General features: G+C 40.3%; 1 long non-coding RNA gene across 1 annotated transcript; it reads left to right on the forward strand.

Annotated features, from left to right (window-relative positions):
* The first annotated feature begins 1178 nt into the window (after positions 1-1178).
* Positions 1179-4351, forward strand: LOC134295876 (uncharacterized). The gene is made up of 2 exons (XR_010002451.1): positions 1179-1336; positions 4128-4351. It is a non-coding gene; the product is annotated as an uncharacterized LOC134295876 (long non-coding RNA).
* The last annotated feature ends 19460 nt before the right edge of the window (positions 4352-23811 follow it).

Genomic DNA, 23811 nt, shown 5'->3' on the forward strand with positions numbered 1-23811 from the left:
CAGACTAATACATCATCTGAATGCTTTGCCACGAGAAATTTAGTGCTCCATATTTGCTCCTCTGATGGGAACAGGACAGTGGTGGTAAAGATGGTTCAACACTGCTGGGTTTCCTTCCCACCATTGGGACAGCTCACTGAATTGTGTGGATACCTTCCTACTGCCAAACCTGCTTGGAAGCTTGGTGTGCAGATTGTCCCATGGCTGATTTGGAGTGCTCCACTTTGGATCAGACCCTGCATAAGTGTCATGTATAGATTTGCTCTAAGTAGCTGAAATAGAATCCTGGGATTGTCCTTTGTAAAAAAAAAAAAAAAAAAAGGAGGGGGGATGTCAATACATCTATGCATAAATGACCAGGCTATGGCTAGTTTTAAAAAAAGGACTATAGAGCACTTTTAGCCATGTTTCTTCTTTCAGAGCACATATATTTCAGACTCATTCTGAGCAATGCTGTACTCAAGGCTCCACAGGGCTGAAAATCTTGATATTTCTGAACTACAGCTCTGAGTCTTAGCACTGAACATTTCATAGACTAAACGCCCATTAATTTTTGTGAGGTTGTACTTACTTTAAGAAGAAGGGGGAAAACAGAGCACGGTCCTTCACAATGTGGATTTTCTTTGCATCTCTGGATTTATGTCAGAATGCTCACCCCCTTTCAATGCAGCCTTTCCTACTCAGTTTTTCTCCTTGTGTCTTCTTTTGTGGTTCTCTGTTTGGAGGCTTAAAGACAAGCTTCCTGCTGCTCAGCAAAGAAGTTCACAAAAGTTTCCCTGAGCTTATTGTAAGTTTATATACTCCTACACTGTAATTTGGGCACTGGCTGCATAGTTTCCCTTGATTCTATTTTGTAATTGTTCTGATATGCTGACATCTTTTTGGTTCTGCTTTGATTATATTTTGTCAGGATATATGAAGTTATACATTTGGGAAAGAATGGTGAGCATGCATCTAATATTGGCTGTGACTTTATCACACAAACCCAATATTCCACTATAGTTGCAGTAGCATTTATAGAGGATACATACTGAGTTGAGCACCTTTGATGTTGCACTTCTTTTCCATCATCATTTGGCAATTCATGTAATTCTGCATAACCTTGCAACCCCTCCTTCCTTTCACATTTGTTGTTCTGTAATTTTTATTTTGAGCTATTCTGCAATTTCAGTTTTGGGAAAAAGAAACAAATACAACTGAAAAACATAAAGAGAAAACATAGTTTGGAAATAGCAAGGAGAAGGAAGGAGTGAGGAAGAAAAAGTGATCCCACCCCATGACATCATGCTATTGCTGGAATGCCAGCACAGAAGCAGAATGGACCCATCACACCAAGGTAGGTGAAGGAATCATTGCAGGATTGTGAGCTATTGACATGTTTTCCCATCAATTGCAAGGAGGAGGAGATGCAGGGAAGGAGGCAGACCAGCAGTGAACTCTCAAAACCTCATGTCATGAATCCTGTCATCATTTCAAATCCTATGGCATTCAGTTAGCAACATACACTGGTATAACTGAAACTTTTTGGTTGTTGCAGGAGGAGGAATTCATTACATCAGTCCATCTCTAGACCGTGGAATGACCTGCCAGAAGAGATCTGACAGCTAAAGACCCATCTCTTTTGGTTGTGCCTACCCAGTCAATTGTAAACTATGAATGTTGAATTAACATTCCATTTGTTTTGCATTTTAATTTTTGTACTATGGATTTTAATATGTATATGGTAATGTGTTTTAACTGTGTTGTACCCCACCTCAAGCTATGACGAGAGGCAGGTAACAAACCACCACCACCACCATCAATGGTTAGTATCTAAGATGGTGCTCCTAACCCGCTGGACATTGGGGAAGCATCTGGTTATGTTCCTTTAGCCAGACACAAAACGACAAAAGTATTATCTGGGACTTCCTGGGAATCTGCTATAGGTTCTGATAACCTCATAGAGTTCGAAGAAATCCCAAGGGCGACTCCATTCCAGGAAGCAAAAATACACAGCCCAAGCACTCCTGACAGATGGCCATCCAGCCTCTGCCTAAAAACTTTGGAAGAAGGAGACTCCACTGGAGTCTGAGGCAGATTATTCCATGGTTGAACAACTCTTGCCTTTGGGACATCAGTCCTAACATTCAGGTGGAATTTATTTTCTTGCCGTTATTATTTATTTATTTATTTACAGTATTTATATTCCACCCTTCTCACCTCAAAGGGGACTCAGAGCGGATCACATTGTACACATATAAAGCAAACATTCATTGCCATATAACATAGAACAGAGACAGAGACAGACGCAGAGGCAATTTAAACCTTCTCCAGCTTCCAGCTTCCTGGGGGTATGCTTGATTCCGGCCACAGGGGGAGCAGCTGCTTCATCATCCACTGTGATGGCAACTTCTTCATTCCAATGGCGACTGGGTGATTTTTATGGTGTTGTAAATTAGGCTCCCCACATATAAGTGGTACCTGAATTTCCTACTTGATAGATGCAACTATCATTCGGTTTGCTTAGGTCAACAACGAGCAGGGCCTATATTTTTATTTTAATTGTCAGGTGCTCACCCCAACATGGGCTGGCCTCGAACTCATGTCCTCTTGGTCAGAGTGATTTATTGCAGCTGGCTGCTAACCAGCCTGCACCGCAGCCTGGCCCCAGTTCAATTCCATATGCCCATTTGTTTTAACAAAAGGGAGGGGAGACAAACCATACTGTAAAATTCTGTCTGAGCAGAACTTTACAGTACACCACACATTGCAGGATCTAATTTGTAAACAATGAATGTGTAGATAGAGAAAGAAACATGATTCAAAGATGGACTAGCTCTTTGAAACCAAAGCATGAGCCAGGGAATTCTGTCCAGCAGCTTTGGTAACTTTAGTTGTAATGAAAGTTGGGAAAGCACACATGGCTGTGTCGCCAATTGTTTCATTAGTTTCACAATAGTTTTACAATAAAATAGCTAGCTACTCTAATGTAATTGATACTACCCAAAGACTGAATAGGATTTTGGCCTTTAGACCCCCCACCAGCAAGACAGATACAGGCTGACCACCTCAGCTAGAAGGAGCCAACATGAAGACATTTACGTGCTCCTTCAACATCTTATCCTGTCCACATGTCACAAGGGAAGGAGCAGGGAGACAAAAGATTGGGATGATAACGTGGATCAAGCTGGCAGTTGAGGAATTTCAAAGAGAAGCTACTGGAAATTGCCTTCTTTCTGACAGCCCTGTGCAAAGACGAATATGGTTTTTAAAAAGAAACCCACCAAATCTTGTCAGGTCCAGCTATGTTTGAAATGTCTGAGTTCTACCAGTGCTTCTTTTTTTACTTTAAAATCACATACAGATACACACACACAAAGAGACACACCTCTCAGGAGAAATATTTCCAACTCATAGCAAAGTGAAGAAAGCAAATCAAGAGGCTGTCTAGAAGAGACTTTTCTCTCTGTGTTATTTTATTTGGATGCTGTCCAAATTCCAAAAAAATCACCCTCACTTCTATTCCCCCCCTTCTTCTTTTTTTCTTCGTCTTCTCCAAAGTCTTTTGACACATTTTCCCAATAGGACAGTGAGTCAATTCCGTTTCATTTCTTTGGCTTTATTTCATTTCGTTTCATTATTTTGGGCTCTTGTTTCTAATAACCGGCAAGTTTTTTCAATGTTCCTCCTCAGCCGCTGGCATGGGACTGAAGTATTTAGAGATGAGAGCCTCTAATTTTGTGTCAATATTAACTAAGGCTGGCATTTAAAAAAGGCAATTCATGTGTGGCTCCATTTTTTGATGAGAACCTGGGGACTTTTCCTCTCTTTTCCCCTCGCTTTTCTTTCTTTCAAAAGCAAAGTGTTTTTATATTACACATCAAATAGTCATGAGCCGTGGGCCTGAGCTATGGATATACATGCAAAAGGTTAAAATCAGAAATCTTTGCAGGCACCGCGAGGCGGTCCGAGGGGACAAAACGCTCCGAGGAGCTCATTGCTGAATTTCACCTTCAAGATGAGGGCTGAAAGCCGACTAGGGAATCAAACGACAGTTGGGAGATGTGCTTTATCTCAGCTTGTTTCTTGAAAGCTTTGTGCGTGCGTGTGTTTATTGCAAGCGTGTGGGGCTTTTCTTTTTCTTTCAGAGTGGCATTTGCATCTTTTCAAAAGGAGTTTGGTTCCCTACATTTCGTATAAAACAAATGCGGGGCAAGGGAGGCAGAGAAAAGAGAAAACGAACTAGTGCACCAATGCAACATTTTATGTGTTGACTCCCTTGTTCTACTTTGCCAATTGTTTTGAAAGATTCCGGATGATCCATGTGCAGAAATGGCTTTAAAGGAAACTAATAAAGACATAGGAGCCTCAAGGTGGTGTTTATGAGAGTGTCGTATCTCTCCTTTTCTCTCTTTCTCTTCTTCCTCCCCCTCCTCACATCCCACCCCACCGTTCCACAGAGAGACATCAATGGCGGATGAAACGGTATCTTGAGAGAGCTTAGGGTTTTGATGTGACTCGCAGAAGAAAGCGCTTGGGTTGGAAAAGGCATCCCGAGACAGATGAGAGTCAGAGAGAGAGGGTCTATAGAGACAGGAATGGGAGCAGAGAGAGTTGAATCCATTAAAGGCTGTGTGAAGTGGGACACGTCCCCCAAGACACATAGAGTCCTAGAAGGCAAAGGCTTTTGAAACTGGCAAAGTAGAAAGCAAGGGGATATTATACCCTAAGGAGGAGCAGAAAACAGAAAACGAAAGGCCACGCAGGTAAACACTGAGTGTTTGGAGACCCAGGGTTAGAAAGACAAAAAACTTTGAAGCAACAGATGATATATTCAAGGAACCAGGGTATAGATGTCACAACAGACACACACACAAAAGGCTGATGTCGTATATGCTAACTGCATTGGCCATTTCAAGGAGTAGTTTTCATGATGGAGTATATTAGGAGAGGAAGAGGGAACTGAAATAAGGTCATTGCCCCCTAACATGAACTTTGACGCACAATGAAAATTTCCTTCATTTCTTAAATTTATAGAATTGCAGTAATGGCAATATTACCTACCAAGGGTAACCTATTTGTGCAATGCTCCCAGTGTTTAACTCTGATTCAACTTTGTATAATCCTCAAAGGGTTCCCAGTAGAATGGGTCACAAGCTGGAACTGAAAAGAGGATCACAACAGTGTGGAGTGGCCTTTAACAGCCCATCACTTTACTGCTGTGTATGTTGTTTTTGTTTATATCCAACTTTTATCCCCTGACTGAGATCACAACATCAAAAACAGTACATCTTAAACCCACAACATACAAATATTTAAACAGAAGTAAACAAACCAGTCAATTTAAACCCCTTAACCTCTTAAAATGTTTAAATAACCCAATACCCTACAACACACCCGCAGGCTCCCTCTAAAAAACTTGCTTCTTTAGAAGCCTGCTTGAATGAAGAGTTTAGCTTACTGCTATAAGCTTTTACCTTGGTGTTTGCTCAGTGAGGCCACCACAGTGCTCTTCTACTCACAATACAATTTATTATGCAGGCCTAAATATAAATAATTTCCACATCACAGGTGTAGTTACAAGTGTGTCACTATGTATCATAACTCTTGATAATTGCTAGCAAGTGGGGGCTGGAAATGTCATCCTGCTGTGGCCAATGAATGAGTTTGACTCCACTTTAATTGCCATGTTTGATACAACTTTAATTGCCAGGGCTCAATACTATGGAATTCTGCGATTTGTAGTTTGGCAGAGCACCAGCACTCTTTGTTAGGAAAGGCTAAAGACTTTGTAAAAGTAGAACTCACATGGTTTTATTGTATTCAGTCATGGCAATTACAGTGGTGCCAAACTGCATTGGTTCTACAGTATAGAGGCACTCCAAATCACCAGAAGAATATATTCCAGTCTTTTGGCATGCCTGCTGGCTTTTAGGTAGGTTTTTATGGAAGTGGTGGGGCATTTGTGATTGTGGTGAAAGTATTGCAATCATAATCACGAATCCTGAACAGTTGTGAATGCACATGGCTAACATACACATTTACAACTGTTCAGCAGAATGCCAGCCAACATTAATAGGCTGCATGGTTTTTGATGCTCACTGTGGACTTTGCTAAATTTAGGTGCTGTTAGTCCTTTGCTTTAGTTATACTACTATTGTAAACATGTCGACAAAACAGATGAATGGGGACACTAAGACAATGATTCTTCATTTCCTTGACCAGCAAAAAAACTCCATTTTTCACCTTAAAAGATTTTTTCACTTTTCTAAAAAAATCAAATGTTCACATTTTTATCATGTTGAGCAATTCTCGATCCAGAAGAAGGTTTGAAAAATGTAGCCTCACAATGGATGTTTTACACCTTAAAAGTTTCTTTCTAAAACCACTCATAAAAAAATCTGTTATCCCTCCACAGATTTATACCTGGCTCACTGCAATGTCCCTGCAGCTATAAATAAAACAAAGAAATAACTTGTCATAAAAGTCACCTTTGCCATGCCCTCGCTGCTCCCTCCCCCACCTTCCAAAATGTGTTGCATTTAATGATCTCACTTTTGGTGTAAAACTGTTACTTTTGTGATGCAGGTTGAAAATGAGTGAAAAGAAAAAGCATCGAATTTTGATGCCCCCCCTTCCCTCCTAAGCATGAGAGGGCTCTTGCATGTACAGGTACTACTGGGATGTTTTATAAAAACCATAGTTCCCAGATGAACATTCGGATCATCTCTGGAATCTTGCTGGTAGCTTATTCATATAGAAACAGATTGATGTGGAATAGGCTTGTGCAATCTGGGGAAGCCGTGATCCGTTTCAGTGTCCCAGATTTCGGTGGGGGTCCCAATCCATTTTTCCTCCCAAATTGGAGAGGACAGAAAGCCTCCCAAATTGGAGAGGACAGAAAGCCTCCTAAATTGGAGAGGACAGAAAGCCAAAATATTTGTTTTCGATCTGGACCATTGGTGGCAAGGGAGGGGGAATTTCCCACAGGCTCCCCTTCCCCTGTCATTTTAGGCATTGTTTGCTCTTATATCCTTTATTAAGACCTGAATTTAAAACATCAAAGTTAAGATACCACTTTTCTTGCAAACTTTCCCCTTCTGTCTGTAGAGAACACTGGGCTTAGTGCTTTGTTAAAGCTGCTTCTAGAGGAGACAGGAGCTGCAGGCATGCTCTCTTTCTGCAGGAGGCAGTTTTCTAATCCATTTTAAGGATTTCTCAGGGAAGGAAGAGGGATCAATCTGGAGGTATCCTACCCTAGGCTTCCTTTTAAAGGCCCTCTATACTCTCTTGATTTAAGACATGCCTTTCCACCCACACTTCAATTTCCTTTCTGCTTCCAAATCAAGAGAGGGCTTAAGAAACCTCGCTTCCTGGGATCCTTCTCCTTTTAGTGTCTGCCTCCTTCCCCGCACTCCATGTGCAACTGAAAGCAGCCAGTTTTCTTTAACCACTGTTCTGTTGCGACCAATAAAAAATGGGGGCAGAGTCCATGCTGTTACGGGCTTCCAAACCAACTGATCCAACCAAACAAACCGAAGGCAAATGGACATAATGAATCTGTGCACAAGTCTAATGCGGAACATCTGAATTCACTTATACGGGGGTTGAATGAAAAGTAATGTCTCCACCTTTGTTACTCAGATTTGGATGGGAATATTTTAATAAATCAAATGCAGAAATAATCCTTAAAATGTGCTCTTAAATGACCACTATTCACTTTTCCACATAATCACCATACAATTGGATACATTTCTGCCAATGATGAACAAGTTTTCTGAAGCCGTCACGGAAGAAGTCGACACTCTTGTTTCTGCAACCAGCGTCTCACAGTACCCATCGTGCACAGATCTTCCGATAGCCAAGCAAAGCAATAATGTGATCCACATGTTCTTGTGAAATGCTGATTATGCTTGAAATTTCTATCTGAGTGATACGACGATCGTCCTGAATCAATCTGTCAACCTTTTGTTTGTGAAACCCAGTAGTTGCTGCCACAGGACATCCAACTCTTTGTTTTTTATGCAAGTCAGATGTTCCCACCTCAACATTTTTAAACTTACTCACCCAACGATGCACTGTACTCACATTAACACAATCACCATAAACAGCTTGCATTCTCTGATGAATCTACGTTTGGGTGACAACTTCTGCTGTCAAGAATTTAATGACTGCACGTTGCTTAAGTTTGCATTGACTGACCGTCTGCACAAGGTTCCATATTTCACACTTTAACAACACAACCATTCAATGCTAAGGCTTCCCGCCAAACTGAATTGTAGAGGAGAGTCTACTGAACAAGCCAGTACCTGCCGCAGACCAGGACTGCTATCTGTTGAGGAGTTACAAAGGTGGAGGCATGACTTTTCATTCAACCCTCGTAATTTGTAGAAGAGGAGTAGGACATGCAGTGCCATTGGGCATAGTCATTGTGAAATTGCATATGTACATGTACTTCATGTATTCAACATTGTTCATGCCAATAATTGCCAAGGTCCTATATGAAGTGTTATGTAACATAAGTTTATAACTAGATATATATCAGAGGCAATAAGAAATCCCTTTACTGAATTGTGAAGATATATCATGCGGCACTATCCGAATGCACATCCGGACCCATGAAACACTCATTGAGACCATCAGGAGCCAGTGCACATTGGACACTTTTCTGTCTTTGTAATGTAACAGCCTCACGCTACTGAATACATATGTTAGGTTACTGTGTAATTCCAGTCATAGAACTGAAAGTCCAACCATATGCAATACAGGAACACATGATCAAAGTACTCATGACAAATGGCTGTTCAACACACTCTGAGATAGCATATTCCACTGTTAAATAGCTCTTACTATCATTCCCATACATAAATCCATTTATGAAGATGTAAGTCCCCAACTGGATTCCATTGCACTTTGTTCATGTAGCTGTAAATGTACATTTGGCTACACATTTGATTGTGCAACATTATAATCCAGAACAAGGCAACAATGTACAAATGCAGCTTAACTTCATGAGCACAGAATTATGCTCTAGTTCCTCAATGTAAGCTTTTAGCTACTATGTCCAAAATTCATCTTTGATTATAGATCTTTCTAGAATTTTCAAAGTATTGTGTAAGTTGATTGTGCTGCGATGGAAATTAAACAGCCAATTTAGAGATTCAGCTGTATAATGTTGACCACAATCACTGCTATATTTGTAGCATTTGTGTTATGGCTTACTCTTAGTACATTTAATAGAATGCTGCCTTGGTGCACAATATCATGCATAGAATGATAGAGTTGAAAGAACACCAAGGATGCACCTACACTATAGAATTCATGCAATTTGTCACTATTTTCACTGTCATGGCTCAATGCTATGATATCCTGGGATTTTTAGTTTCATGTGGCACAAACACTTTTGGAAAGAAGGCTAAAGAACTTGTGAAACTGCTCCTCAAATAATGATTCCATAGCATTGGGCTACGGCAGTAAAGTTGTATCAAGTGACATTAATTTTACAGTGTAGATGCAACCCAAGAAATCTCTAGTCTAGATCTCTGTGCCAAACAGAAATACACAACCACAGCAGTCCTGAAAGATGTCCATCCATCTACCACAGAAAATCTATAATCAGTGAGATCTGTTGTAGGGATAGATAACTGCTGTATGTCTGAAGGAACCTTCTCATATGATGACGTGAATCATCCTAGCTTTAGAAAGGAATTAAGCCTTTGCTTATATAAGAAGTTGCAATGTAACAAATTCCTTCCATGTCAATGGGATGGGACTCTGCTCTGGAGTTTAATCTGAACTTTAAAGTAGCTATCCAAGGCCCCTCCTATAAAATCCAGACGATCTGCTTTGAATTTGATTATATGGTAGACTCATATAATCTAGTTCAAAGCAGATAAACAGATTATTTATTTATTTATTTATTTATTTACTTACAGTATTTATATTCCACCCTTCTCACCCCGAAAGGGGACTCATGGCAGATCACAATGCACATATAATGGCAAACATTCAATGCTATTGGACAAACAACATATATAGACAACCACATATAGACAGTTATCTGCTCTGATGATCTGGATTATATGGCAGTCTAGGAGTCCAAAACTTCTGTCACTATTCCAGCAGAAAGTTAAGATAGTTCTTTTAAAATGATCTGCTTTACTTGAAGAATTAACAAAATCTTAGTGTTTGAAAGCCACAATTTATACACAGAAAGTTGCATATTTGGTGCCACAAGAGTATGTGAAAATACACTGTTGCATGAATATACAACTGAATATATGAAAACATGAATATATATACAAGTTGGTACTGCTGGACTGAATTAACAGGCTGTTTAGTCCAACATCCTGCTTCCTAGTGTAGCCATGCAGGAGGAAGGAATCTCATTCTCAATGCAAGATGAGCGTTTGTACCTCCCGAAACTCACTGCAAGCCAAAACACATCTTGCCTTGAGAACTAGAAGATTTGCAAATCTTGTGGGTTATTTTGTTGAAATAAAATGTGCATAAAATAATGTGCATATATAAAAATGAGAATGGCTGAATGTGCATACAATTGAAAAATATATGCTCTAGCCTATGGGGAAGATATAAATAAATGTTCACATTTGGAGAAAATGTGTTTAAAATAAGCTACAATGTCTCTATCTATATATGGTATACAACTATATACATATATACATATATAACACTTAAGTGCCTCAACTGTAAATGAAGAAAAAAAGAGTCAGGAAATGAAGGTGGAAACCAGAGAAATGCAACAAAATGTAAAGGCAGTTTCACATCCCTAATGGACAACTGTAGCAACCAGATGCTTTTGAATACAAGCATAGCAGTGAGGCATAAAGTTCTTTTCCATTGTCACTTTATAACAAATCTTGACTGACATTCTATTGAGCAGTTACAAATATGTAAATGAAACTTAAATAATCATAACTGTTCAGTATTCATTCATGCCTACATTTGTGGCATTTTTGCATGATCACAAATGCTAGCTTAGTGTAGCAACCCATCTCGCAGCCAGAGCAAATGATAGAGGTACATTCTGCTGGCAATTGAGTGTTGCACCCCAAGGCACCCAAAAACCAGACCGGAGCCAACATAACACACAACTCATTTATTGAAACAGAGTAGTTTCCTCCAAGAAAGCAAAGTTTGTCCATGAATCAATAGCAGGAACAGACTCTACAATTCCACTGGAAAAGTCCCATAGTAGGATCAAGAAGCAAGGTGAATGAAGCAAGTCAATCTTCGTTCAGGAACAAGGAAGACATGGTAACAAGACAAGGTCTACTCAGGAGTCATGGCTCAGCGCGGCTCGCCTAGAACTGGGAGCTCAGCAAGGATTCAAGAAGCAGGGCAAGGAGCTGGAAACTGGAACCTCTTCCGAGGAAAGGCAAAGTTGACACCGCAATGAGAACACAGTGAGGGGCACTTTTAAGGGAATCACAAAGCTGCAAGATTAGGGAGTATGGAACCCACAGAGTTCTCATGGGAAAGTTAGGCATTATCAAGTTTAAGAGCTAATCTTCTACTTCTTCTCACTCCCTCTCTCCTGCTTCTACCTTTCGTAATAAAGTCTCTCTGATTAAAAGTCCCCTTTTCACCCATCTGCACCATCTGGCATAGGTAGCATTGGGGAGTAATCGGAATGCTCGCCAATTAGTGAGTCCTGCAATTCAGCAACATTCGGCAGTTGCAAGGCCATGGGGCCCGGGTCCGGAGCAGAAATGTGTCCAAATTCTTCTGCCTCATCTGAGTCCAACTCTATTCCCTGATGAAACATGGGGCATGATGGCTGAACCACAACATGAGTGCAACAGGCTATTGTTTCCAGTCCATTCTGCAGTGTAAGAATAAGTTGCAACAGGACTCCTACATCTGCTCCCCACACCACAAAACACTGCCAGGAGGAAGTTGGAAATATCAACCTGCTATACCCCAAATTGAAGGAAAAGGGAAGAGGGGCCACTCAAGGGCAAGATGGATGGATGGTATCTTTGAAGTGACTGGCTTGACCTTAAAGGAGCTGGAGGTGGTGCCGGCTGACAGGGAGCTCTGACGTGGTCTGGTCCATGTGGTCATCAAGAGTCGGAAGTGACTAAACGAATAAACAACAAACAACATATCCCAATCACCAGCAGAAGAGACCTTGCTTGCTTGGTTCAACTTCTGGATGTTAAGGTAGATTTGAGGGAGTTGGTTCAATGGCTGATATACAATGCACTGTCATATCTAAATTCCTATAGAGGTGTTCTTTCAGGCAAAACATTTTTTAATTTGCACCCCACCATTTTTCTGAGTGTCCTGATTCCCTAACCCCAGAGGATGTGGAGGGCTGATTGTTAATAAGTCTCAATTGGCTCTCTTGTTAATGAGGGGATGAATTCAATCTGAGGGCGTTTCCAGACAGCATGAAAACACGGGTTTAAACAGAGGACAAAGAAACCTGGGATCTGAGAACATGTCTCCAAACAAACCTGTAGGTCCTTTCTTCCTCTGCTGTCCTCGTAGACTTTCTTTCTACCAAAACACAATGGAGGGCAGATGGCAGAAGTGCCTTTTATAAAAATCACTCCATTATGCACACATTCTAGTATCTTAATATAAATATAAGCAGATTCACATGTGTGCATATCAGGTTCAGCACATAATACAGTGATTTTTTTTAAAAAAAAACTTCCACCAGATTTTTCCTTTCTCTTAATTGTTTATTCAAGCTATGTTTAATATTACACAGTTTAAAGTAAAGGGTATCAGAGAGCTCTAATTGCTTAATGTTCATACTTCCTTTAAATCAGCTGTGTGTCCATTTGACAGCCCAATCAACTGATCAGCTGTTTCGGGCATTTTGAAAGTGGACATGTGCTAAAACAGAGGGAAGGAAATGACGTGTTTCTGGCGAGTGCAGGGATATACAGGGAAGCTTTTATCCTGCGTTTTTCAGCCATTGCAGTGAATCAGTGCGTATTTAGCGTTACTGTCATGTAATCGCTCCCTTTTTTAACACAAAATATCCCGGGTTTTAGGTACTGTGTTGATGGGCCCTAGGTTGTAGTTAAAAGAGGTATCTAAAATGGGTTCAACACCTTGGGTAACTTTAAAAAATACAGAATAAACTCAGAATGAATTCAATGAAATGGGACCCACCAGTGAAGACTGATACCTGGTGCATAAACAACAATTGGCGATAAAGAGCAGAACAAATGATAGGAGATCAATAAGGAGACCCTTGATTTGATTCTGTATAAGGCTGTTTGGTAGATTCATAAAGCTTTGGGTTTCACATCATCCTTCATTTCTTGTTCCAGCTTGTCCCTGTGGTCATTTGTCTACAACAGCACTTTTCCTGAAAGGTAGAGGTATAAGAACAAATGTCATGAACTACGTTGTTTTCCAACCAAGCTTCGGTCTTCATCACAGCCTGATGAATATTGGCATTATGTGTCACTAAGACACGAAAGATCATGGCCTGACCTTCAAGCATCCTCCCACTATGTACATTATGTTGATGTGCCCTTTGCTTCATCTCCTTCTGTTTGCTTGGATGACATCAGCTCTTAGGGCAAAAATCAACCTTGTTTTGCCAGGTTTTAGTGGCGTCTTATAACAGCTTGGACTTGGCTGAAAGATACATGGCACCTCATGCTGTCTCAGCTCTTTTTAGCTTCAGTAGGGTACTTCTGAAGGAATTGGAAAATATGTCCACAAGCAGAAGTCAAAACAGGATCAGTAAACAGGGATTCAGTCTGAGTAAGAAAAATGGAAATCTTCAGGCATTATTAGAAATATTACTTGGTACATCCATAGTCAGATCTTTCCCAGATTTTAAAAATTGCAACAGTAGGAAAGTCTGATGAAAATGAAGGCTTCATGGCCCTGGGGAATCATTTGTTCACATCTTACTTTTACTGTCCACAGTATTTTTTTTCACAACCTTTTCTATTAAGGGGGAAAATGCAAATTACTTTTCTTTGAGCCTCCAGGAATAGCCGTTCTCCTTTCAAATAAGTTCCAGCCCCTCTAGATACATGAAAAGTATCCAGGGTTGTGGTTTTTAAAAAGTATTTTGCCAGTTTTTTAGTCCACTTTGAGAGTCCCATGGGTAAAAAAAATGGCCTAGGTCCAGTATAGTTGCTTACTGTGGTCTTAATCATGTTTGTGAACAGTTTTCAAAAATGTATATCCTAATATGCATTATTTTTGGTAAAACTGCACATATAGCAGTGACCACATGGTGAAACCAATGTAAGCATCCACATATGCCATGGTCCATCTTTGGAGGCCCCGATCCCTTGGGGCCAACTTTGAGCCACATTATTCCCTAAAACAAAATAGGAAAGATCGCTTTCAATTTTCAAGCCCCTTTTTATATGATTTTGGAATAAAATAAAATGCCATTGCCTGAAGATTAGAAATGAAGAGAATCTGAAAATGCACTTTAAAAAAATCCAGCAAGATAGATCTCAAATGTTAGGAAACCATGGCATTAAGAATTCTAGATTAGCAAGAATGTTCATATCACAAAACTTGTTCTATGCAAAATTAATGTGTGGTTATTTTATAAGAATGTAGTATTTTTGGGAATGCACCATAGCTATCTGAGTACAGATCCTGCATGGGGAGAAATATATGATAGTATTTCATCAACCAGTCAATCATCACTTCAACAACATGATGCAGCTAGGAATTGTGGAAGTTGAAGTCCAAAACACCTGGAAGGCTGAAATTTGCCCATGCCTGCTCTATAAGGTGCAGATGTTCAACACATGGGACCAAATAGAAGAGTCTGTTTCTATATGAAAATAACCATTGCTTTGCCTTGCTATTTAAAAATACAGTGCTCAGGTCCTAAAGCCATGATTTCTGAAATACATCCAGCCTGTTAAGCTGTGCAGTGCAGAGCCAGATGTGATGTGCCAGAGACAAACAGACCATGTTGGGAAGAAGCTGGGTTAGAGGCAGCCTGCTCTTTGAGGGTCACAAGGCTCCAAGCCTCTTAGATTCATGGAATTAGCTGCTTGGCTCATTGAGTCCTGGCCCAAGATCTCAGCAAAATTAGTTGAACTGAAAAAAAAGCCCCCAAGAATAACAGAGATTAAATATGTACAATGAACTCATTGGTTAGTTTCATGGCCCAAAAAGCACTCTCTGTTGTGTCCATCAATAGGATCAGGAAGTGCCAGGTGTATTGTGTTTTCTTTTTTGACACAGTTCACCATTGTGGAAATGCAGAACTGTAAGGTGTCACATATTGGCAGACTGTCCGTTGCATCTTCTTCCGCACAGTGCTACAATTCTGCTTCCAACCTTTGAAGTCATTCATTACCTTTTCAGCTGCCATGCCAGTTTAATCATGTCGATGAAGGCTATGCAATCAAAGTGACAGTTCAGTGGTGATTTGCATCCACCCTGACTCATTACTTTGTGAAGGATTTGGCATGCCAATCAATGGGAAGTGATGTGCACTCCCTTGGAAAAAAAATGTGAAGGCAATCCATTTTCCACCAATTGGCAAAGGAAGTCCTTGACAGAACAGCAAGTTACAGCTCAAGCCAAATATTAGTTGGCTCCCTTCCCCTGTGCAGTAGTTTCATCTCTGAGCACCCTGGGGAACTCGAGCACAGCAGAAAAGTGATGGAGTGTTGAAATGAGGTGAGTGGGTTACAAGTTGCACAAGCCTGATTAAAGTATCATTTGGATGAAGCTTCTGGCTGATAGCACATTGTATATTGTACTCTTGCATAAGTTAACCTCACATATAAGTTGAGGGCAGCTTTGGAGGCCAAAAGTATGGATTTTGATATAACCTATGGATAAGTGGGGTTCATTCAGCAGAGAATGAAAAATGACAATACCATCTCAGCCTGCCTGGCTGCCACCACAGCCATTTTTACACCCAAACATTCAAAAAGCTCCAAAAGAGATGATGATGATGATAATAATGATGATGATGATGATGATGATTTATACCCCACTTTATATTCCCAAAGGGGATTCATGGCACTACTTAGGTGATCCATCGTTGTCCGAGTATGATGGCCCTCCAAGTATAGTTTCTTGGTGGTGGGTATGTAGGTGATTGTGGAGTCCTACTCTTGACCCACATGTTCTTCCACATCCTCTTGAGATTGACTATGAGCCATTCCACACAGCCATATAACCCTGAAAATCAAGGCAGATAATCTACAATATATGCTTTGAACTGGATTATCTGATTCCACACTGCTATATAGTTCAATGTGGATTTTATACAGCTGTATGGAAGAGGCCTAAGTGCTGCCCTTTTGCCACTTTATTCAGAGAAAGAGATGGTCACCTTTTTATAAGAATTAAGCTACAGTGCTTACATTTAACTAAAATTTACTGACTTATTCATGAGGATATACAGTAAGCTTAAAATGGATAGAAAAGGGGTGGGTGGAAGAAAGAGATGTGGCAACAATATACATACACCTTAGGCATTTTTTATCTGAAGTCACTGAAAGAGAATCAAGTCCCTGAACAATTGCACTGCCTGCCATATCTCCATGCAAGCCAGTCCATCTCTCATATGTCCCTGTCCAGTTTGCCTCTGACCTTGTTATGTTGAAAGGGAATGTCTGGATGATAGATTAGAATCTTGTTGGTGTGCATCCACATTGTAGAATTAATGAAATTTGACCTCACTTTAAGCGGCATGGCTCTATGCCGTGGTATCCTGGGATTTGTATTTTTGCGAGGCACCAGCATTCTTTGGCAGAGAAGGGTAAAGACCTTTTAAAACTACAACTTCTAAGAATTCATAACATTAAGCATATCAGTTAGAGTGTTGCCGGGGTGCATTAATTCCAAAGTGGTGCCAGAGCTCTCCTGGTGCATAGAAATGATGCACAAGGAGAGGAGAAAGGGAGAGAAAAATCGCCATTTCTATGTGCCAAGAGAGGTCTGACACCACTTTAATGGCGACTGGGTAAGTAATTTTTACTTTTTAGCCCTTTTTGGGGTGCAAATTAAAGGCCTATGTGTAATCAGCCTAAATCTCCCTGTTAACAAGAGCTCTGCTCACACCTTGCAAACTCAGGATTAAGGCTTCCTTGCTTAAAGGTATCCATCCAGCTATACCTTTTTAGGCTGCCACTTTCTGAACCCTTCAGCCAGTCACTTTCCAATGCTCTGACCTGGATCTTTGAGATTGCTGTTCTTTTGCATTCCTTTTTTTTTTAGATTTGTGTTTTCTCAATTGTCATGCAAAGTGTCCAGTGATCTAGTTATGGGTCAGGGGGACAGTGTCGTTTAAAGTTGGGGCAAACCCAAAGAGAGAATGGTATTTTATTCTAGGCAGTCAGTTAGTCTGGCTCAATTCATTTCACAAAAATGAATAAAATAGATTATGTTCTGTTCCACATTACATCTCTGATTCCATATTCATCACAAATATTGCTTCTGGGCCCTGACTTGCCCTTGGATTCATTTTCCCCCTTACTCTTTTTCTCTTATGACATGTGTCATATTACCATTGAACTGCCTAAAATCCATTTTTTAATCCTACAGCCATTATTTAGGGTCAAAATCAGGGACGGTATTTAATGGACAAATGATAAAAATTCCTTCCTTTTAAGTGACTGGCCAGTTTGAAGAGATAAATAATTCATCTGCACCGCAAGGGTAGACCTCACATTAAATTACCCGAGTGCCGTCTATTATGTCATTCGGCCATCACAAATATTCTCCGAATATGTCCAGCTGGGAAATGAAAGCATGGCATAGAGGGAAGGGGGTGTACTAAAATTCTTTGCACAGAATAATATGCAGTCGTACATTTGACACTTGCCTTTATCTTTTTTTAAATACATTAACCAGACCTACTTTTCCTGGCTGTTTCAAGGTCTACTCCAGCAGAGATGGAGCATTCAAGGGCAGGATCAGTCCCATTTCTTCCTCTTCTGAATTTTATTACTAAACACTTCATATATTTGCTTCAAATAGTTGCTGTATGGGCCAGTGTCCACCCACTGTGAAATAAGGCTGGCAGCCCAGGAACACCTTTACCCTATGCTCAAACATTCTGGCATTCTCAACATTAAGTTCTGGTTCCATGCAAAGAACAATGAATTGCAGCAAATAAACTACAATGTTGTAAAAGGCAAAAGATTTATACGATCTGAAGAGAGGATATACCTAGCCCAACTATGGAAAACCCAAGAAATTTTGGGTTTCCAAGGATTGTTTAAAATGTCATTTAAGGAATAGCTACTCTTGGAATAATGCATACTGAAATAAGTCATGTATGGCAAAAAATTGTTAATTGTTGGGATGAGCCCAGGTGGTGAAGTGTGTTAAAGCACTGAGCTGCTGAACTTGCAGACTGAAAGGTCCCAGGTTCAAATCCCAGGAGTGGAGTGAGCACCCACTGTTAGCTCCAGCTTCTGCCAAACTAGCAGTTCGAAAACATGCCAATGTGAGTAGATCAATAGATACTGCTCCGACAGGAAGGTAACGGTGCTCCATGCAGTCATGCCGGCCATATTACCTTGGAGGTGTCTACGGACAACGCTGGCTCTTTGACTTAGAAATGGAGATGAGCGCCAACCCCCAGAGTTAGACATGACTGGACTTAATGTCAGGGGAAACCTTTACCCTTTTTATCAAATAAAAAATTTAAATCAATCAATCAAACAAAAAGAATCCTAGACATTAGGAATATGGATTCACTGACACAAATACTGGCACAGAACAGACTATAAGGACAAATGATGGACTGGAATAAACTGAGACTTTTTTTTTGAAGAATGAGAAAATAGTACTTTATTGAAAATTGACTCAAAATGGCCCATAGACTGATAGGTTAAAAAAAGGACCAATGTTGAAAAGGAAAAGACACCAAGAAATTTCAAACTGCAAATCTGGAAGTGACCCCCAACCATTTTCGTTGCTACTTCAGAACTGTAATTTTGCTACTGTTATGAATCGTAATGTAAATATCTGATATGCAGAATGTATTTTCATTCTCTGGACCACATTCGGCAGAAATACCTGATATGCACAAATTCGAATACTGGTGGGGTTGGGCGGGGGATTGATTGATTTTGTCATTTGGGAGTTAAAGATGCTGGGATCTATAGTTAACTTACAATCAAAGAGCATTCTGAACTCACCAACAATGGGATTGAACTAAATTTGGCACAAAGATCTGACCGACAGAAAATACTGGAAGGGTTTGGTGGATATTGACCTATGGATGCAAACAATGATGGATCTGGACCAAACTTGGCACAAATATCAAATATGACCAACCTCCTCCAAAATACTGCAGCCACCACTACTAGCAAGTCACTGAGCTATGTCCAAACTCTTGATCATTGTGAGGAGTTCTGCAGATGTTTATTTTATATACTGCCTTTCTCCCAGTGTGGTGTCCAAAACGTCTTATAAAATTAGATGTTAAAAAGAACATTTATTTCTCAAAATACAATTATTAAAATCATCTAATGTATTTTTTAAAAAAACATACACAAGTTAAAATATTTTTTAAATGTCCAATAAAAGCCTGTTTCAATAAAAATGTTTTCACTTTCTGGTGAAAGGAGAGCAGAGAGGGGCCAGCCTGGCCTCCCATGGAAAGGTTTTCCAGAAGATGATAGCAATCACTAAGGACATGATCAGACAGGTGGGGTAAAGCGGGAGACAGCGGGGGAAATTGTGAGGAAACGGAGGGAATTTATTTATTTATTTATTTATTTACAGTATTTATATTCCACCCTTCTCACCCCGAAGGGAACTCAGGGTAGATCACATTATGTACATATAGGGCAAACATGCAATGCCCATAAACACATTGAACCGAGACAGAGACAGACAGACGCAGAGGCAATTTAACCTTCTCCTGAGGGGATGTTCGATTCTGGCCACAGGGGGGAGCAGCTGCTTCATCATCCACTCTGACCACACTTCCTCATTCCAACATCGTAAATTAGTTAAATTTGCCTCCCCACTTTTTCTATAAGTGGTACCTAATTTCCTACTTGATAGATGCAACTATCTTTTGGGTTGCTAGGTCAGCAACGAGCAGGGGCTATTTTTTATTTTTAATTGACGGGTGCTCACCCCGCCACGGGCTGGCCTCGAACTCATGACCTCATGGTCAGAGTGATTTATTGCAGCAGGCTGCTCACCGCCCGGCGCAGTAAGGCTATGCTCCCTCTCATCAGGGTCCGTCGTCTGCCTTCCCACAAAGCTTCCCCATCTGTCCCTGCTTCCTCTTTGGCTCCTCTTCTGTTCTTCAATGAGGTTACACTCAATTCTTCTGGACATGATTGTCACAACACTGCCACAACGGAGCCCCACGGAGTCCCACCAGAAGTAGCTCTGTGTCATGTAATGTGCTTCGTGGGACTCCATGCCGGCAGCTGAGAGAAGCAGGGAGAAGATGCTCCTGATGAAGTCCAAAGAAGTATCTCTCTTGTGTTCTCAGCAAGAGAGCTTATGATGGTGGTGGATCCAAGAGAAAGTATTCCACTATTATAGATCTCAAGGGTTGGCAGATTCATATAGTCTTTCAGATAGTCTGAACCTAAATTATATAGAGCTTGATAGGTGATGACCAGCATTTTGGATTGTGCTTGGAAACAAAGTGGTAATCAATGCAACTGTTTAGCAAGGGCGGTATATGGTCCCTGTAACTGGCCCCATTCATTATTTTGGCTGCAGTATACTGAATCAAAAGGCACACTAATTTTAGCTCGACAATTTTAGCAAATGAAAAACACAGGCCCAATCCTGCTAGAACTCTACCGTACATCCTCCAGAATCCATTTACAAAGCTAGTTTCTGGCTACAGTGCTGACACTCTCAAGCCTATCCTCATATATTTCAAATGGACCATAGATTGGTGGTAAAGCACATGGTCAGAGTGTAGAAAGCTCATTTTTTGGAATCCTCAATTACATGGATCAGGCAGACTTATTCATGAGAACTTGGAGAGCTGTATTGGAGAGTGAAGGAATGTGGAGAAGTGAGTCAGCACATTTTTCTATCTACTCCATGATTTCTGACCCGGACAGGCAGAGATAGCTATTCAGGATTTCAGGCACAATTTTCTAGCCGTAGTGGAATATTGCTGGTAGACTTCCATCCAAGTACAGTAGAGTCTCACTTATCCAACATAAACGGGCTGACAGAATGTTGGATAAGCGAATATGTTGGATAATAAGGAGGGATTAAGGAAGAGCCTATTACACATCAAATTAGGTTATGATTTTACAAATTAAGCACCAAAACATCATATTTAACAACAAATTTGACAGAAAAAGTAGTTCAATACGCAGTAATGCTATGTAGTAATTACGGTATTTACGAATTTAGCACCAAAATATCACAATGTATTGAAAACATTGACTACAAAAATGTGTTGGATAATCTAGAACGTTGGATAAGCGAGTGTTGGATAAGTGAGACTCTACTGTACTAACTACAGTGAACCCTTGTAACTGCTGGAATCAGATGATATTGTTGTTTTCCGGATGGTACGTTGGTATAAAGTAAGAGAACAAGGACCAATGGGGTGAGATTCCTATATTCCTAACATGGGAAGAGAGCCATATATGTAAGGGTGAGTGTTCATAATTAAGATGTTTTCGGAAGAACAACACATTGGTGGTTAATCTTGCTGACATCTTACAGAATGTGCAGATTGTCCTACATAATTTTTGTGATGAAAACCAATTGAGAATTGATGGACTCCAGGAGTCTGCACAGAAATGGTTGCACTTTTGTTTTTTTTTTCCCCTGATGTAAAACCATCACATTCAATTTAAGGTTGTGAAAACACAATTGTGTGTGCTATAGCATTGATCATGTGCATTGGGTTCTGCATTGAGTTGTACAATGGCACAATGCAGTAATGCAGAAGCATTGCACAGTCACTGCATGACCCCTGAGCATAAAGTTGTACTCAGTCCCCTTGACACGGGGTCTAGGTCATTGCCAGTAGAATTACCGAATGAAAACCCCACAGATAAAAGAATCCTACCTGCATAAACTTTTAAGAACTCCCTGTGGCCTGCCTTCTTCTAGACATTCACATAGTGTTGGGAAATCCATTAATGACAATATATACATATTGTATGCTGAGCAAACTCCCTTTTGCACTTTCATTGCCCTGCTTTCATTAAGTAAAACCATCCATGCAGCCATTGACAGGATATGAGGACAAAGGTCTTTAAAAATAAGCTGAGAGATTAAATTGAAAGAGAATGGTGCTTTTAAAAAACACTTAAAAAGAAGAAAAGAGGGGTGAAATCTCAATGACTTTAGGGATAGATAAGTGTTATGTCTTTTAATATTTTCTCTCTTTATGGTGTTCATTTCCCCCCTGCTGGGCTGACGTGGACCACTCTGGGATGTTTGGGGTTTATATTTCCCTTATTTTTCAACCCAGTTCTCTGTTCCTCATTGAAAGTACCACTCCTTTTTTTTTACTGAGTAGAAAGAGTAGGATTTCTGGTTTGAAATGCTACTTAGGATCCCAAAGATGTATCTCCTGAAATATTTGTTGGAATCCCATTGGCATCTCAAGCAAGTATTACTTCTCATGCAGAAGACTTTTTTGTCAGATGATAAATAGCACTATTCAAATCAAGGTTAAAGGAGTGGAATCCTTCATGTGATGCTATTGTACGTGGATATGCATTGCCCATTGAAGACAATTTTGCAATGCTGACTAATTAGAAAATGGCAATGGTTTGCAAATGAATTCACACCAGCACACAACTGTCGGAAATGGTCAATGGACACATGGATGAGTCTGATTATGTGAACAAGTTCTGAATGGGAGGATGATATCTCCTGGATGTTTCTGGGGATGAGATGTTCCATTGGAGGAGCAATATTTTTTATTACTGAAGGAAGATTTTCTTGGCTTAGAGGGTGCACAGAAGGCTTTTGCTAGGTCACATATGGCCTATGGGCTGTAGAATCCTCTGCCTTTGCTAGACTAATAAACAATATGCTGATTTACCAGTAAAAATGTTGGTTATGTTTCCTGGTCTATCTTTTCTTGACCTTTGACCTATTCCTTGGACACTATTTTCAGTGACTCCTTGCTTGACTTTTGGATCCTCCTTGGACTTACTTTCAAACTTAGACTCTATACTGCATGGACCATGCTCTAATGGACTCTCTGCATTTGACTCTCTTTTGGTTTTGGTTTTTTCACATTGAGCAGTCGTTATATTTATTGGCTATTGTGTAGCAGAGAAAGGAAAATATTTTAAGAGAAACAGTTTCTCTTTTCTAGGAGTCCTCAAACTTTTTAAGCAGAGCGCTGGTTCATGGTCCCTCAGATTGTTGGTGGGCCAGACTGTAGTTTGAAAAAAAAAACACATAAACACATTCTAATGCACACGGCACATATCTTATTTTTAGTGGGTAAATAACCTTGGAGGGCTACATCTGGCCCACGGACCTTAGTTTGGGGACCCATACTCTTTTGGCTTGGTTTCTCCATTGCTTCTTCTCCAAGGCTTTCAACACCTTGTAACATTGGTCTCCCCACCTTCCCCAGCACTTCCAATTTGTGTTAGTACCCCTGTTTGGATGCCTCAGGTAAGCCTGTTACCTAACACAGGTTTTGGGTCTGTGTGGAAGTTGGGCTTTAGACACTGACCATGTCATGGATATGAATGAGGATTTTTTGTATTAGAAACTATGAATCAGATAGGGCCTATTTTTTTTCCTTTTAATCCAGACATCTCCTCTCTCCCCATTAAGCATTCAACTTCTCCATCTATGGGCCTCTGTGTTTTGTCTTCCATTTCTTTGTGGTCTATAATAGCTCCATAATCTAATTGA

Source organism: Anolis carolinensis, chromosome 2 (genome assembly GCF_035594765.1).
Source record: "Anolis carolinensis isolate JA03-04 chromosome 2, rAnoCar3.1.pri, whole genome shotgun sequence".
Taxonomy (NCBI): Eukaryota; Metazoa; Chordata; class Lepidosauria; order Squamata; family Dactyloidae; genus Anolis; species Anolis carolinensis.